This window comes from Triticum urartu, chromosome 5A, assembly GCF_056163025.1.
Source record: "Triticum urartu cultivar PI428250 chromosome 5A, HENAU_Tu73, whole genome shotgun sequence".
In the NCBI taxonomy this organism is placed as follows: Eukaryota; Viridiplantae; Streptophyta; class Magnoliopsida; order Poales; family Poaceae; genus Triticum; species Triticum urartu.
The window spans coordinates 36,164,370-36,179,119 of NC_141877.1; the positions used below are offsets into that span (position 1 = coordinate 36,164,370).

General features: G+C 40.3%; 1 pseudogene; it reads left to right on the forward strand.

Annotated features, from left to right (window-relative positions):
• Positions 1-827: 827 nt before the first annotated feature.
• Positions 828-14,750, forward strand: part of LOC147967784 (putative disease resistance protein RGA4) — a 48,683-nt pseudogene continuing 34,760 nt past the window's right edge.

Sequence of the window (14,750 nt, forward strand, 5' to 3'; positions counted from 1 at the left end):
ATCGGTCGGGCCGTGAAGACGTACGACTACATCAACCGCGTTGTCATAACGCTTCCGCTGTCGGTCTACAAGGGTACGTAGATCATACTCTCTCCTCTCATTGCTATGCATCACCATGATCTTGCGTGTGCGTAGGATTTTTTTTGAAATTACTACGTTTCCCAACAGGTGTCACGGGAGGAGCGCCCGTAGTCAGGCCCCGGAAATGTAGCCATATCGATGAACCTCGTTAACAAATCTTGGTGTCGTGCTCGTGTGATTGCTTGGTCCTCGAATGATAGACTATGTGCCTCGGATTTATTCTAACATTCCCTCCGCCATCCGAGCTCACCTCCGGCGGTTTTCGGCCTTCTCTTGCATGGCAGGTAGTGGATCTGACTCCAACCAGTCCGGATTCGTCGACTGGGGTGTCACTCTGTGCGGGTTGGAGAAGGCAATGGCGGTCCGCATTGCACTCTGCCGCTCCCGGGAGGACAGCGCCCGGCCTACGGACGGATTTGTCCGCCGCGGCTCCATACTGTTGGCTCAACGGGCATTCGAATCCTCTCGGGCTGGATCCTCGTGGTCTTGGCAACCGGAACCCCTCTCCTTCCCCATTATCGATCGGGTAGACTATGAGCCCACCGAGAACGGGCGGCCTGCCGTGAAAAGGAGAGGATAAGGGCTACCGAGGCCCGTATCGTGGCGGAAATGATGGCGGCGGAGGCGGTTGATGCGGCGGCGCGGGCAGTCATGGAGGAGAAAGCCATTCGCGCCTGCATTGTGAAAAAACGATAGCGAGGAACACATGCGCCCTCGCCCGAGAGCAAAATCGGACGGTTTGTGCCATGGCCGGACTGCCATCGAAGGAGGAGGAGAACAACGACGGCGATGACAGCTTCGGCGACGAGCAGATCCGGCTCGATCCATACTGTGTCTTCGACCGGTACTTCCGTGAGAAGGGCGTCAAGGGCACCGGGAAGGGCAAGGACAGCCGTGGATGAACTTCACCATAGCCAAACATGCCACGATAGCATGTTTAGTTAGTAGTGATGAAGTAGTCAGATGATGTGTGTGCATCAACGTAGTTGCATGCGTTTGTATGTATTTAAGATATGATAATTGAGGTGTTCAGATATGAAGTGTACGTGAAGAATGTGTTCGCGGGCGTTTGAGTGGTCAAATTTATCCATTACAGTTGTAGATGCTCATATTAGGTGATATGTTTAGTTTTGTTTGGGACTCCGGGGCTTCCGCAAGCGAGCAAGCGGCATACGCACGCATAATACTTTGTTTTTCCCTGGCCTAACATGTATTACCGCATATTAAAGTCTGAAAATATAAGACGTTTTGGTATGCTAAAATAGCCTAACAAAACGGCTTATATTTTAATACGGAGGTAGTACGTATAATTAAATCTTCTATATTAAATAGCTAGCCTCCACTAACTATTTCTCTCAACATATAAACATGCCACACCATCCCATAACATGCATGAGAAAATGTCCATCCCACTATTATATTTCTCTACATGCAAGCATACCACTTCATCATTAAACATGCATGAAAAAAATAGACTCATCTCAACATCCAAACATACATAAGAAATTTCATTCTGTTATGCTATTTATAATTAATAAAAAATTACAACTATATAGTAATCAAATATAATAAATTATATATATATATTCAGTTTGAGCTTTTTATATTATTACTCCTAGGAGGCCAGATATGAAGGACGCTCCATAAATAATGAAGATCCCTGACAAGCGACTCTGTTAGAGTGCCTTTTTCTATGCAAAATTGATGTAATAGCAGTTATTATGGTGATCGGTCAAATCGAAAAATTGAGAAATGATGCTAAGGCTGCTGCCCTGCGTGTTTGCTAGGGAGGCCTGGGGAAAAAAGTTGGGCCTTTAGCCTGGCGGTCCTCTCCACAAGACGTGGATCGCCAATTCTATATCTCGCCTATTATGAGATATAACAATGACTTGCCTATTGGAGCGGAGCGCAGGTTGGTCTTATGGTAAGCGGTTTTTCTCCCTCGCTGGTCCTTGTGCTGTACAAGTACCACTGCTTTTTTCGGGGTTTTCCTTTCGTTTTTTGTACGATTGTTTTTATTTTTCTTCCCTTTTCCCTTCTTATTTCACTTTTACCCCTTTTCTCTGTCATTTTTTTGCTTTCCATTTTTTATTTTCCTTGTATTTATTTCTTTTGTGTTTAAAATATATAAATATATTTCACGAGATAAATGCACAAAAATATGCTAAAAAATTGTTCTCAAACTGGTTAGATTATTGTTCAACTCTAGCTAAAAAAATGTTGTAGCCAACCATACAAAAAAAATTCATGTATTGCAAAAGAAAATCATGTGTACAAAAACTGTTCATGCATTTTTTCAAAATGTTCTTCATGTGAGGAAAATGCCATGTGTTGTAACAAAAATGTTCACGCATATTGAAATGAAAGTACATGCATTGCAATACAAACATTTATAAGAAACATTCACAAGTAGTAAAAACGTTCACAAATAAAATAGTTGTTCACAAGATAAATGGAAATAGTTCACTAAGATTCAAATATTTTTTCACGTTGTTCAGTAAAAAAATTTGCGAATACTAAAATAAATGTTCACGCGATGTGCTCACACATATTAAAATAAATGCTCATATGACGCAAAAATTATAATGCATATTAAAAAATTTTATAAAAAAATTAACTAGAAAGAATATCTTTAGTGGATAAAATATTGTTCATTATCTCTCAAAAGATATTCAAGTTTGAAAAAACGAACGTTCGCATGTTCAGTAAAGGGACACGTAGATCCACACCACCCACTTACAGGTACGACGAATAATTATTTTCCTGTATGTACATGCACGATGATTTGCCTTCTGTTATGTTGATTGAACGGATGAGCTGGATTTTTTTAAGACAAACGGACGAGTTGAATGCATACAAGAGCACACGCTTCCTGGGCCGGTGCATTTCTTCTTGTTCCTTTTTGACCCAACATGTTTTGATTTTCTTCAGTTACATTCTTCAAATTCATGAGTCTTTTTCTAAAAAAATATAATCTAATATATGTATTTAATACATGATTTTTTAAATCCACTATTTTTTGTAAAGTATAGTACATTACTAAAATTTATAAACATTATTGTATGTTTATGAACAATTTTGAAAATGCATGTTTTAAGAAAAATCGCTTTTTTTAATTTTTGATATAAAATGGTGGGCATTTTATATTTGGGACGAACATTAAGATTTATTTCGTGGCATATTTTTGAATTGTTTTCCAAATAATTTTGTCTGATGTGTAATGTTTTTGACCGCCCGAAAATCCCAAAAATCATGCATGGGCTGGCCCACTTACACCCGCGTGGGCACTTCCTTAAGTATTCAATGCTACAAGCGTTAAATAGGAGGTCTCCCCTTCTCCAAGATGGAAATCTGACCCACCTTTTGCTCGGCCGTATCACTCGATAGCGTCTGGGGCCTGATGGACTCCACCAAAGCTTTCACCATGATGCTTGGATCGACGATGTCCGTGACCACGAGAACTGTCTTGCTTGTAGCGAGACGATAGTTTCACTCGCATGGAGGGTTTCCTCTTAGCCCTCGTTACCTGACTGAACCGTTTTCCTTTTTGCGTAGAGTGTGCTCGTTTGGTCGTGTTCGTTGGTCGTGGTTGCTTCATTCGGTTCTCGTTTCTTCATTTTTTTTCTTGACGGGTTTTCATGATTTTTCTGTTATTACTTTTTCTTCTTTTTTCATTGGTTTTTTCTGTTTTTCTCGGTTTTCACTTTTTCCTTGTTTATGATTTCCTTTGGTTCCTTCGTTTCTTTTCTTGGTTTTCACTGGGTTTTTTATTTTCTCTTCTGTTATTTTTTTCACTTTTTGACTATTTTCCTAGGTTTTTATTTTTAATTTTGCTAATTTTTTCTTTAATTTATTATCTTTGTTTCTTTGTCGTTTTTCAATGGTTACTTCTTTGTTCAATACGTGTTACCCTTTTCAGTAAACAATGTACATTTTTAGAGTATACATGAAACATATTTTTGATACACATTGTATTTTGTTTAGATACATTATATACATTTTATATTAAATGCATCTTTGAACAATTTTTCCAATTACATGGTAAATAGTTTTAAATGGGAATAATTTTTTTCACATGCAATATATATTTATGTATACACCAATAACATCTTTATACATGTTGAACATTTTTTAGATACACAGTTAATTATTTTAAGATAAATGTTTTTGATATCTACATTTTTCTTATACACCAAGAATATTTTTGTATACATGTTTCACATTTTTTTAATACATGATTAGCATTTTTTAAGTATGATGACTAAAATTTCTTTCAAATACATGTTTGATATCTACCTTTTTCATAAACATTGTAGATTCTTCATATACATATGAAACACAAGCAAAAGAGCCCTGCGTTGCAACGGCATATAAAATACCACACGTCCCTGACCCAATAACCATGACTTAAGATCCCATTAGGCCCACCTCCTTTATTTCAACACATGGCATCGCATATGTGTTTCCGCTTATCCCCCTTTCCACCCTCGCCGACTGTGGCCTCGGTGCTCACACAATCCCAACGCATTTGAGTGTGATCAATCCTGGGGCCTCTCTCTCTCTCTCTCTCTCTCGGCATAAGATGGGAAATCCATTTTTTCCTGTGAGGTTTTGACAAGGCGTGCATGTGTGGCCATATATGATTTATTTCGTCTCTAATCTGGATTTGCTGAGGTGTGCATTTCCAATCGGCACGGTATGAAAGAAACACAGATCATGTGCTATTGATAAAGGTTGCACCCTAAATAGCATTTTAAACATGGTTAACACGTAAAATAACATCATATTCAAATTCTAGACATTTTTTTAATCAAATACCATATATAAGAAGTTAAATTTGGAGTTAGGGTTCAAAAGATATGAATATTTTTAAAAAGCATTTGATATGGACTGCGGGTTGATTAACCAAATATTAGGGAATTTTTTGCAAAAGCGAAAATCTGACTTAAAACTGAGTTGTGTGTTGATTAACAGAAACATCAGGGGGTTTTCTATGAAAGTGAAAATCTGACTCAAAAATGACCTGCGTGTTGATTCTCAGAGAAGGAAGGGTCTTTTCTACAAAATGTGAAACGATGCTCCCTTTATTAGGGCCTCTTTGATTCGCAGGATTCTCAAAACACGGGAACAGGAAAAATGTAGGAATAGAGTGTCATGTCCTCTTGTATCCTACGGGATTTAGAGAAGTATTTGATAGCACATGAAAAGCAAAGGAATTCTACAAAGAAGTTCTAATGGATGGAAAGTTTCCTTCAAAATGTAGTACAAATGAATCATATGGAAAAAATCCCACGGATTCCAATCCTACAAATCAAACGAACATCACAAAAAAAAATCCTAAGGGTCCAAATCCTATGAAATTCCTTTGTTTCAAAGGAGCCCTTAGTAGGTATAGATTTATTTGATATGCTTTTGACATTTTTCATATGTACATGATTAACATTTTTATAATGTCACATACTTTTTTCTGAAAGCGTGCGAACATCTTGAAAGAGGCTAGGCCTAGTCTGAAAAATGGTATGCAATCTTGGCTATATTACTTGTGAACTGTATCTGACTCACATACCTATGTAATTGCCATTTGTGCATCTATCCATTATAAAATGAAAAGGAGTTACATTAGGGGTCTTCCCTACTGCTTTTGCTAAAAAAACGAACATTTTTAAAATGGCACACACATTTTTTATGCATCAACAATTTTTTTAATTAATATAACATTTTTTACATTGCATTAACATTTTTCAAATCAACTATTTTAATTGATTTTATGTTGTTAAATATATGTACTTACAAGTTTTTCAGAAATAAGGATAAAGGAAAAATGAACAACGAAAAAACAGAGAAAAGGATGAACTAACCAGAAAATTACCCAGGCTGGCCCGGTCACGACGGTTGACACAAACACTCAATTCATTTCGCGTCAAGCGAGATATAGTAGCAATCGTCTGTGACGTCAAGCTTTTCTTAAATGGCTTCTTCCAAGGCCCTGCTGATTTGGGCAACGTTAACCGCGTAGATGACTTTTTTACCGGATAAAAAGGATGAGATCCCGAGTTTCGGCTCATACTGCCCCACGCCGCATAAAAACTGCGATGTCAAAGCAATGTGTAAATGGCTTACCAGCCATCAGCAAGCTCAGATTTCAATCATAACCAGTCCGGCTTCATTGCCGGTCGAAGCTTCTCCCAAAACTATGTCTACGCAACGGAGATTGTACAGTGTTGCGACCGCCTCTTAGGACCCACCATTTCCTCAAACTAAACTTCGCGAAGGCGTTCGACTCCATTGAGGGGGGCAACTTGCAAGCTGTCATGAAGCTCCTCAGTGGCGAGCTCCGTGCAGTGCTTCCACCTCAGCTGCTTGTACTACATGAACTTCTTGAGGACCATGGCAGATGGTGAGCCCGAACATGAACGAGGGCCGAAAAAAGGGGAAAAGAATGGGCGGCTAGGGTTTGACCCTCACCATCCGGCTTTAATAGCCGAGATTAGGCTCCTTCGGCAGCGTGGTGGCCGCCTGGCTATGATGCACGCAGGCAAAATTCCGCATGTAATTTCATTCTTGTTGTGGGTCGGAACAGTCCAACGTGGCGCAAACGTCCGGGCAACTTCAATTTCGTTCTACATATTGGTAGTATTTGGAGGGTGCCGGGGAACCCAAGCATATGAGCTAGAAATGAAAAGCTTGGTTAGAGATGTTTCTTTTTCCAGGTCCTGTTCGTGCTGTCCACACAAACAAACAAACAAACAAACAACTGGGGACGAAATCGAGGGTTCAATTGTAGATGATCACTTCTTAGTACTCCCTCCATAAATTAATATAAAAACATTTAGATCACTACGCTCTTATATTAGTTCACAGAGGAAGTAATGGCCAAGATTATTTGGCACATGAGAAATGCGCACGGACACAAGGGATTGTTGGTCGTTGGGTTTACCGGCCAAACGTGCATAGGAGAACTCTTTTCTTTTTCAAGGATATAAGGAGCACAGCCACACGCATATACCATTGCCTTCTTCTCGTGTCGCATCTATCGTCTGTCAATGTACCAGTACCAGAAGCTAAGCTAAGTGTAGCAAAAAAAACATATTTCTCACGCCATGCATGCATGGATGGTCGACGACGGAATTAATCTAATTGCCGATGGTTACCGGAAGCAAAAATTGACCATGGATCGAGCGTTTGACTAATCGCCAATGGTGCCAGGTGTCTCGCGTGCCGGTAAGATAGACAGAGGTGTGCAGATGGAGTTTGGAAACCATGGCTGTCGCCATGCCGAACATGCCGGGGGTTGACAGTCGGAGAAGTCACTGGGATCGGAAAAGTTGCCTCATGTCTGCTGGGTGCTGCCTCTTCCGTGTGTCTCTCTGTGGCTGCTGCGGCGAGGGTTAGGAAGTAAAGGAAGGAAGATGGAAGGTTCACGCCGACGGTCCATGACCCTCCTCCTGTAGCAGGTTCGACAAATCAGTATTTTCCATCTTCACAGTTCGGCATCGTCATCTGTGACCGAATTACTTGCCACCTGCACAAGTTCTTGTTGTGCGTCCATAAAAGGGGTCTTGAACTCAAGGTCTTATATGCAGCTGGCCGGCGTCTTCTTCCCGGTTGTTTCTTTCCACGAGGACATGGGACAAATATTGGGTCGCCCTTTTTATTTCTTCAACGTGAAGATGATTTTGTATTTTGATGCAACGGCGGCGCGTCGAGAACCGTCGAGGCAGACACCAAGCCAGTCACAACCTCGTGGAAACGACATTCCGTGGTTTGACAAGTTGAGCAATACATGCTCGATTGAAACACCTGATAGGCCAAGACCTCTTGGGATATATTTGACCTTATTTCTGTCGAAATAATAATAACCAACAAGGCAATAACCTCTTGGGACATGTAATGTTTTCTTTTGATGATGATGGTTGTGAGCCTAGTGAAAAGCAAAGAATCGCACACGAAGGTCCTGTGTGGAAAGCAAAGAACCGAACGTGAATAAGGTAGAAACATGAATGATTTATTTGGACTAGCAAACATGCTCGTAACGGGAGACCAAAAAAATTACATGTTAGCCAAATAAGTACGACTCTATACCTCAACATATGAGAGTCCTCTATTTTAACACGGCGGCTCACCATGTTGCCATTTATCTTTCTTTCCACCCTCGTTGATGATGGCCGCGATGTTCACATGAACACAATACATTCAACATGGTAAATCCCAAGGCAATAAGCTTGCCACTGCACGCTACACTGTCATTGTGTGGTGCTAGGGAATGTTTAAAACTTTAAAAATAAATCTCACCGACCACGAACTACTCCCAACGCCTAGACATATAGAGTTCTCAAAAACTAATCAGATCCTAGAGATAAAAGACTTTTGAATTGGCAAACAGTTTTTCTGAATTGACAATTTTTTTTTGAAATTTGGAATTTTTTAAAATTCACAAACATTTGTTTTTTTAGACAGAAATTTGTTAAAATGCATGAATAATTTTTGAATTCATGAACAGTTTTTGACTCAGCAAATAGTTTTTGAATCAATGAATTTTTAAAAAATTGGGGAACAAATTTTGAAATTACTGATTTCTTTGGATTTTTTGAACATTTTCAAAAAATACATGGACATTGTTTTCAGATTCATGAATATGTTTTGAATACACGACCATTTTTTTTCAAACTCATGAACATGATTTATTTCCTAACTATCTTTTTCCAAATTGTGATTTTTTTGTAAAATCACCAACATTTTTTGAATCCGCAAAAAATATGATTTCCAGAACATGTTTTAAATTGAAAAACATTTACGATTTCTCGAACATTTTCTTCAAAACTTAAAACTTTTCAAAATTTGTAAATCCCGAAAATGTAAAGAAAAAGACAAAAAAAGTAATTAGAAAAGAAAATACAAAAGAAATAAATAAAAAATAGGGGTGTCACGCTCCACACACGGGCCGGTCCATGAACATGTATGTGGGGGAGGAGGTGCGTAAGAAATGGGAGGGAAAAGGGCAGAACCTGGTGATCAAACCCTGGTCCCCAGGGTGGAAGAGTTAGGCTTTAGCCACTGTGGCGCTTGTGTGTGTGAAGTAAATGGGGTATCATCTCTATAAGAGAACCGAGCACGATGGTGACTTTGGGGAAAAAATCAAATCGTTTCTTCACTTATAGGTGGCATAGTGGCTAATTTATAGCAACTTCATGGATATTTTTCGGACGGACAGGCAGAAGCACTAATCCCTTTATTAGTAAGGTAGGTATAGGTATAAATTTGGTGCGTTCACATTTCACACAAGCACACGGGCGCTATGTGTGTTGTGCACTACTCTCCATGTGATTCTAGTACTCAGAAAATAATGGAACATCACAGCATCCTTCCATTAGCAAGGTGAGGCTAAATATTTAGTCCGAAAGGATAACATAAACCTTCGGCCACTGTTTGTATAATTCTACCAAGCTAGCAGTGGTTGCATTTTTTGTCAGACAAAAGTATTGGTTGTGTTGTGTTTTTCCTTTGGAAGGCAAGCGAGGTTAGTACTACCAATTCAAGAGAAAATTCACAAAAAAAATCACTTCTTGATTGAGGGAGTGGAATTTCGCGGCCAACCTTTGGTTTTCTCATAGGCTTGCCACAAAATTGTACCAATAGCACATCATTAATTGCAGAACTATTCTTCAGAATTACTAGTTTCGAGCCGGATGAAAACAATTGGCTTTTATTTTATTGTCTGTCCAATCTCTGTGCTAAGATTCATGTTTTTCTTCCAACCCTCGACTACTTGGTTGTTATCGAGCCCACAATTTTTTTCAGGAGACCTGTTAATTATCGTGGCTGGTGTCTCTTGGTTCGAGACCCCCTTCATTTTGAAATTTACTTTTTTTCCTCCCTGTACCTACCTCTGTATCTTTCTCTTCTCATTTCTAGCGGATGAAACTAGAGAGAGAGAGAGAGAGCATGGCAATTTTTATTTGGAGATCTCCCTCGCTGCTCGCTTGAGAAGTTTGGTTGTCAGGCCTCTGGTGTTTTTAGAGAGTTGTAGTTGGTTTCATATCTCTCCCCTTGCCGCATCTCCCCCACCACTGCATCTCTCCTTGGTGTTCCTGATTTTGATTTGTGTGTTTTGTTTCTTAGATATGTGGGTTACTTTTGTCCTTTGTTCTGTAGGTTTGTTGATGCTCCCTTTTTAGATGCATGTGATAGTTTCAGCGTAGGCTTTTGCTTGATTTTGATTCTACAGCTAGATGCCTAGATGTATGTTTGTGTGTGTTGTTTGTGTGCTAGGTTACCAGTCGTTTGGATATGAGATTTAGCCACTAGTGGTTAGTTTGTTTTTCATGCTATGTATCCCCTGGTTGATTATGTCAGGGTTAACAGTGTTGGATGATTGAATGTGTTAGGTTGATGGTAATATTGTAGGAGATGTCGTTGCACGAGTGATGCCAGTTATTGTTAGCTTGGTCAGTTGTACAGATGTCCTTGGATGTGTAACCTGATTTAAGGTTTGTTAGCTAACCAGAGTTGTTGATTTTATCTTCCTTGTTTGTTATTGACTAGATACTGGGAATGAGTTTATTTGGGATCTGCAAAAGCAACACACATGGATATCTTAATAAATTTATTGAGAAAGACCCAAAAACCAATTCTAGGTTTTTTTTTGTGATTTTCTAGAGATGATCTTACATTGCAAGTGAGTCCCGAGCGACAGATTTAAGACCCGACACAACCAAATTGTGCTAAAACAAATGCATGAATATTTGCTTAAAACAACCAAAAGTCTAAAACTGGTTAAAAACAATAGAACTTGTGAAATATGTGACAAATAATGTATAAACATAGAAAACATTTTTGGTAAAAATAGAAAAAACATTTGAATTGAACTTTATGCAACACCATCTTTATCAAAAATTTGAAGCTTGAACTACATGTTTTTGCTCTCCCACAGTCTAACACATATACCATCCATGACCACACAAAAATTAACGCACAAAATTTACCTAATCACTAACATGAATAACTCGATTCTCTAAAAAACATGCATGACTTGATGAGGTGGCGCTATTTTCAAGGGTAGATTAGTGCAAAAAAAATGTTTCACCGAGTTCATATGACATAGCCAACTCGGTTACCTAAACTCCAACTCGGCCCCACCGATTCTTTCTACCCGAAGCCACCGAGTTCATATGACATAGCCACTATCAAAAACCCTAAACAGTTCAGTCACACCGATAAAGATCTCGGTCTCACCGATATGGCCTTGCCAACACTCTGTGACTTGTTGCATTTATTTCGGTCTCACTGAGTTATGCAATCGGTCTCACCGAGTTGGCTTGACATTTTCTCTGTTGCCTTATTGCTTCACTTTGGTCTCACCGAGTTGATGCAATCGGTGCCACCGAGTTGATGCAATCGGTGCCACCGAGTTGGTGTTTGCCCTAAGCCCTAGCACATCGGTCTCACTGAGTTGTTCCAGTCGATCCCACCGAGATTCTTAAAGTTCACATTTTGAACTAAATCGGTCTCACCAAGTTCACCTATTCGGTCTGACCGAGTTGGGTCAAATGTGTGTAACGGTTGGATTTTGTGTGGAGGCTATATATACCCCTCCACCCCCTTCTTCATATGTGAGAGAGCCATCAGAACGTGCCTACACTTTCAGCATACATTTTCTGAGAGAGAACCACCTACTCATGTGTTGAGATCAAGATATACCAATCCTACCACAAGAATCTTGATTTCTAGTCTTCCCCAAGTAGCTTTCCACTCAAATCATCTTTCCACCATATCCAAATCTGTGTGAGAGAGTTGACACAGCGGCAGCTTAGGAGGCGGCAGACGGATTCGGGGGGTCGGAGGAGGCGCCAGCGTCAGGCGTCGGGGCGGTCGGCCGGCTAGTCTCGGCTTGATCGCCTCCGGCAGCAATTGGGTCGGTCGCACGCGGCTTGATACGTCTCCAACGTATCTATAATTTTTGATTGCTCCATGCTACTTTATCTACTGTTTTGGACTATATTGGGCTTTATTCTCCACTTTTATATTATTTTTGGGACTAACCTATTAACCGGAGGCCCAGCCCAGAATTGTTGTTTTTTTTGCCTATTTCAGTATTTCGAGGAAACAGAATATCAAACGGAGTCCAAACAGAATGAAACCTTCGGGAACGTGATCTTCTCACCAAACGTGATCCAGGAGACTTGGACCCTACTCCAAGAAGTTTCCGGGGAGGTCACGAGGGTGGAGGGCGCGCCCCCTACCTCGTGGGCCCCTCGGAGCTCCACCGACGTGCTCCTTCCTCCTATATATACCTACGTACCCCCATTAGACCAAAGACGGAGCCAAAAACCTAATTCCACTGCCGCAACTTCCTGTATCCACAAGATCCCATCTTGGGGCCTGTTCTGGAGCTCCGCCGGAGAGGGCATCCATCACGGAGGGCTTCTACATCAACACCATAGCCCTTCCGATGAAGTGTGAGTAGTTTACTTCAGACCTTCGGGTCCATAGCTAGTAGCTAGATGGCTTCTCCTATCTTTTTGGATCTCAATACAATGTTCTCCCCCTCTCTCGTGGAGATCTATTCGATGTAATCTTCTTTTTGCGGTGTGTTTGTTGAGACCGATGAATTGTGGGTTTATGATCCAACTTATCTATGAATAATATTTGAATCTTCTCTGAATTCTTTTATGTATGATTGAGTTATATTTGCAAGTCTCTTCGAATTATCCGTTTGGTTTGGCCAACTAGATTGGTAGTTCTTGCAATGGGAGAAGTGCTTAGCTTTGGGTTCAATCTTGCGGTGTCCTTACTCAGTGACAGAAAGAGTTGCAAGGCACGTATTGTATTGTTGCCATCGAGGATAACAAGATGGGGTATTTATCATATTGCATGAATTTATTCCTCTACATCATGTCATCTTGCTTAAGGCGTTACTCTGTTTTTAACTTAATACTCTAGATGCATGCTGGATAGCGGTCGATGAGTGGAGTAATAGTAGTAGATGCAGGCAGGAGTCGGTCTACTTGTCACGGACGTGATGCCTATATACATGATCATACCTAGATAACCTCATAACTATGCTCAATTCTATCAATTGCTCAACAGTAATTTGTTCACCCACCGTAGAATATCTATGCTCTTGAGAGAAGCCACTAGTGAAACCTATGGCCCCTGGGTCTATTCTCATCATATCAATCTCCATTACTTTAGTTTACTTGTTTTGCTTTTACTTTTCACTTTGCATCTTTATACCAAAAATACCAAAAATATTATCTCTATCAGATCTCACTCTCGTAAGTGACCGTGAAGGGATTGACAACCCCTAAGCGTTGATTGCGAGTTGCTACCGTTTTGTGCAGGTACGAGGGACTTGCGCGTGACCTCCTACTGGATTGATACCTTGGTTCTGAAAAACTGAGGGAAATACTTACGCTACTGTGCTGCATCACCCCCTCCTCTTCGGGGAAAACCAACGCTAGCTCGAGACGTAGCAAGAAGGATTTCTGGCGCCGTTGCCGGGGAGGCCTATGCCAAGTCAAGTCAAGATTTACTCTCCCATCAACGAGCCATTTCTGGCGCTGCTGCCGGGGAAGCCTACGCAAAAGTCAACATACCAAGTACCCATCACAATCTCTATCTCTCGCATTACATTATTTGCCATTTGTCTCTCGTTTTCCTCTCCCCCACTTCACCCTTGCTGTTTTATTCGCCCTCTCTTTCCCAATCTTCTCCTCTTTTTCCCTTTGCCTTTTGTTTGCTCGTGTGTTAGTTTGCTTACCTGTCGCTATGTCGAATTCCTTATCCGCTCCTATGTCTCCCGAGTTTGAAGTTCTTCACTTCAAGCAACGGCAAGGAGAAAACTTAAAAGATGCTTGGTATAGGATGATGGAATCTTATTGTAAGTGCACCCTAGAGGTGAACTTTAGAATTCTTCTTCGCAATTTTTATGTTGGGTTAAACATGACGCATAGACAACTATTGGATTGCATGGCCAAGGGAAATTTCATTAATATTGATCCCGGTATTGCGCATGAGATTATAGAGGGAATAGTGGGAACACCACCCCAAAAGGGAGGATCTCATCCTACCCAGGAAGAAACCCAAGTGTTTGAGAAGATTTGCTAAGTAACAAAGATTTTACAAAAGTCTCTTGAGCCTCTTAAAAATATTAGCGGAAATCTTAACCGTATGAATATGTTGATTACTCTTTGCAATAAACGGTTGGATTCTTTAGATATAAAAATTTCCGAGTATGAAGGAAAGAGGGAAGAATCCCCCGGATTCGAGCATGACTCCGCTAAAAAGTTGAAAATTAAAGATGGCAATACCTAGATCTATCCTTGCTTTTATGCCTAGCTAGGGGCGTTAAACGATAGCGCTTGTTGGGAGGCAACCCAATTTTATTTTGTGTTTTTTGTTTTTGGTTCTGTTTAGGAATAAATAATCCATATAGATTCTGTTTAGATGTGGTTTTATCTTTTAATTAGTGTTTGTGCCAAGTTAAACCTATTAGATCTTCTTGGAAGATAGTTATTTGATCTTGCTGTAATTTCCAGAATCTTTGCGCTCAGTGCCCGAATTTTCAAAAATCACCAGGACGTGATAAAATAGTGATTCCAATTGCTTCTGATCAATAAACAAATTTCCCAGGTCGTATAATTTTTGTAGAATTTTTTGGGTTCCAGAAG